This window comes from Eurypyga helias, unplaced genomic scaffold (assembly GCF_000690775.1).
Source record: "Eurypyga helias isolate BGI_N326 unplaced genomic scaffold, ASM69077v1 scaffold22018, whole genome shotgun sequence".
In the NCBI taxonomy this organism is placed as follows: Eukaryota; Metazoa; Chordata; class Aves; order Eurypygiformes; family Eurypygidae; genus Eurypyga; species Eurypyga helias.
The window spans coordinates 1-4,381 of NW_010269174.1; positions in this window are offsets into that span (position 1 = coordinate 1).

The window sequence follows — 4,381 nt, forward strand, 5'->3', positions numbered from 1 at the left end:
GGCACGGTCCCACCTCTCCAGATTGAGGGGGTTCAAAGTCTGGTTGGTTACTTCCAACCTTATTCTATGATATTATGGTAAATTGCTGACTGCTGTGCAGAGAGGTAGTACTGCACCTTGAAGGCATTAAAGTAGGGTCTCATTTGAACAAAATGTGAAGTTTTAAGTGAATTAAAAAGCAATCCAAAGGCATACATTTTGATTGTTTGTTCTGTTATTAGTGAAGAGATTATCATTCACGTGATAAATATTTTAGCCATAGAGAATAATCTTCTTTGCAGCTGAAAAGACATCACAGTAGGGGAAAATTATATAAACATATTGATTAGAGATTATTTCTTTCTCATTGACTACTTTACCTCAAACAAAATTAGTTATGGAACCTCAACTTTTGACGGATTTAATTTGATTTGTTGTAGAAGCAAAATTAATTCACATGAAGACAATATTAAGTATTATGACAATACTTACGGGAAATGAGTTCCTCGTATAAATGGTAATCATGAAACAAGGATGTATCTAAATCTTTTCTTATCCCTAAAGCCCCTTCTTTATTTTTATTTCTCACATGACTGCTTTTATTTATTTATTTTTCAAACAGCTTTTTGTTTTCTTCAAAGATTGCATTAAACTCTGCTTATCCTAAAGCCTTGGCAGGAGCCTGAGATAAAACACTCAGTTTAGACTTCCCTGGTGAAGCAAAGCAGATGTCCAGCAGTAGAATATTTGCCAGATCCTGGGTTTAGTGTCATTTGGGAGATGGTGCACTGTCTGCAGAATTAAATATTTTTTTTAAATCATGGTTTGATTAAAGAATTATTTCTTAATAGGTATTTGTGGAAACTAGAAAAAACTGTTTTCTGCCTTTTGGGGCAATTATATCTTTCACACTAAATTTAATGGACTAAAAGGTGTCCAGAACAACTGCTGTTTGGAGAAAAGCTGTTCTGTGCTGAAAGATGCTTTGTTGTTTGCTTTGTTTCAGAAATTCTGTGGCCGATACTCTGAGATTGATCAGTGGAGCTCAGCATCCTGGCTCTGCTGCAGGAGTCTATGAAACAACTCAGCACTTCAATGACATCAAAGAACACCTACATGTAGTGAAAAGGGACATTGAGCATTTAGTACAACGAAATACGGTAATCTGTGTGCCGGTAGTGTAAAGCGTGACCGTAATACGTCTTTATTTGGCTGTTAGCGAAAACCTAGGATGAGCCAGCAAGCAATTTATGGAGCAATTAATCCTTCATTAAGCTGCTTCGCTAAAACTGCACTGCCTTGACCTAACCGCATGATCTGTGTCTTGATGAGAAGTTTTGCACAAAGAACATGATTTTTAGTCTAATTTCCTGTGGAAACAAGGTCAAGCAATTATATTTTCTGGGTGCTTTTTTGTTTTTTTGGGTGTGTTATTCCCCCCCACTTAACAGCTCTATACAGAGGAGATTCTCTGTTGCTTCTGCACAGAAGGGAGAGATTTAATCAGAGGGAACTCCAGCAGCCTCTGCTTAAGGTCTCAAAGTGTGAAACATGGCCATCACATTCAGGAGCACCTTAGTCTAGTCTCATTAGCAATTAAGCTGGATTAGTTTATGATCCCATAGAAGGTTCATGATTTCTGTGTTAATTTACTGAAGATCTATTCTTTCCCATTTAACCCTCAAATTAACATCAGTCAGTTTATCTGAGGAAAGTGAGATGGGGATTAAGATCCTGAGAGTACTCTTTTTTTTCAGAGTAGTGTAATTTCTGTCTGTTTTCTCCTTGTGTTGGAATTTTTAGATGATGTTACAGACATTATTTTGTTTCTTACATACAACACTTTTGATGATGTCTTGTTTGCCCTTTTCTTAAATATTGGTTTTCTTGGGTTTTTTAGCCACCTAGTGAGAAATTGAAGTGTCCAGACTTGCCGCCGTTTCCATCGTGCTTATCTACAACACACTTCTTCATATTTGTAGCAGTGCAAACAGTGTTATTCATTGGCTATATCATGTATAGGTAAGTATGGCTTTGTTTAAAGGCAACAAGGCAAATTATGTTGAAACTTTGAACTGGAAATGCAATTGCAATAGTATGATTATGTTAATTGCCCTTAAAACAAGCAGTCATTCAGATTGGAGGAGACCTTGGGAGGTCTGTAGTTCAACCTTCTGCTCAGAGCTGGGTTGACACTGAATTCAGACCAGGTCACGCTGTTGAGACTGGTCAGGTCTTGTAAACTTTCCATTCTTGGAGTTTTTTCTTGGTTACAGGTCCCATTGGAAATGTTTAATTCTCATAATGACGTTTGTTTTATTCTCCCCTCACCCACACAGTGTATCTTTTGGGAACATGCCCTGTTTCAATGTATCTGTTGCATCTCTTTTTACAACCTGCATCTGTGTAAACAAACTGTCTCCTCAATAACATCTTGTATTAGAAGCTGCTGTTAGACCCCTTGAAGTCTTTTGCAGGATGAACAAGCCCAGTTCCTTCCCCCTCCACACTAGAGTCATGTACTTCAGCTCTTGACCACTGTCCTTGTGGTCCCCAAAAAAAAAGAACCTGATGAGACTTGATTTCCACACACCCCCCCCCGTACCTGGAGGCTATTTATCCTTCTTATAAATGCTTCAGTGAATTTTTTTATGATGCATATCCCTTCTTCCCTCTCCCACATATGGTACTGATAGTGTATGGACTTTTTTTTTTTAACCTACCTTAATTGGGATTTTTTTCTGTTCTCTTCCTCCTCCATGTAGTGTCATAATGTTCCAATTAAATTTGTGTTGATGCAAAGGAAAGCCTGTTGAGAGCAAGGACTGATGTGCTTGGTACTCTTCCCCCCTGCTTTTCACACATGCTGATCAGGATAAGGAGTAGGGACCAAAATGGCTGTATTACCTTGCAAAGAGAAAATGCTGTTTGCTACCTATAGCACTAACTTTATGTGTCTGCTTCTCTACAAAGAGGAGACAGTGTGTTTCTGATGTATGACACGTTATGCCATCAACTGGAAAGATGATTTCCAAGGCGAATGGGGACCTGGTCCTCTCCATTTCTTTTTGATGCCCTTCTCATTCTGGCAACTGTGTGTGGTTGATCCACAGTATATGTATCCATTAAGAAAATAAATATGTTCTGTTGCAGAGGGGACAGGAAATCCCATTTCAAGTAAACTCACTGCTTGGCTGCATGTGTTTTCTTCTCTATGATGATCTTTAAGCCAATCAGATACTGAGAAGCTTTAGAAAATTATAGTTAAAAGTATTTTTAGAATGAGTTCCTATGTTCTTTCACAGTTCCTGGCTTCTGTGCAGAATGTTTTGTTTCCTTCTGTGTCTGATGCAAAATGGAAGCTGTAGTGATGCTACCAATGTCTTTGTAAATAGAAAAGCGTGTATCCTATTTTTGTGATATGAATTCTATGGTATTTGATTTCCCTGAGTCTCTGTTGACAAGGAATAGACTCGTTTAATCCCTAAATAAATGAAATGCTTACTTAAACCAGTTAGCTAGTTTAGTACTGTGAGTATTTAATGAATTGTCTTCTGCTTTTTCTTTCAGGAGTCAACAGGAAGCAGCGGCCAAAAAGTTCTTTTGATGACCTGTTCCTTTTGTGTGTGCATAACAGCAGTATGTATGCACAGAAAACTACACGCTTCTGTAAATGAGGGAAATTTTAGTGTTTGATATACTTCAATATTGTAAATTATTGAATTTTGTTAAACAAAATGAGTTCTCGTTTAAACTGTTAATGCTAATGTTAAAAACAGACTGGGGATCAGCAGAGCAAATGCTAGACAGGGGAAGACTGTGAACCCTGTCTAGGTCTCTGTTTTCAGGTAACTTTCTCATGAATACTGGAAGGCAAATGCCTAATCCTCTTCTTGTTCGGATTCTAGAGGAGGGAATGGAAACGCCCAGGTTTGGTGGTTGTTCATAATGAGAATTGCAGGTGGATGATTTGTGCAGAAAGTTTGCCACTAAGTGTCCTGACATACCATTAAAAACCAAAAAACCACCAAACCCCAAATAACTGTTCTCTATTTTTGGAGGGGGGGCAGGGTGTAAAAATTTGTTACAAACATTTCATTTCTTGCCCACTTGTGTTTAACAGTTTAATAATCCTTTAGTTAATTCTAACTCTTAATGAAATACAGATTTAAACAGTTTTTAGTAAGCCGTTAACAGCCTGGCTGATGTAGAAAACAAATTATACAGAACAGCAAATAAAGGCTCATCCTCCTTATTTTGGGTTTTGGTTTTAGTCAGTGAGAGAAAACACGATAATGTAGTTTCTTCAAGTATGTTGTGCGACTGATTTGACTTGTAGTTTCAGGTCTGTAATTTTGTTTGGAGATTTGTGGAACTTTTCCAGCAAAGACAGCATTGCTTT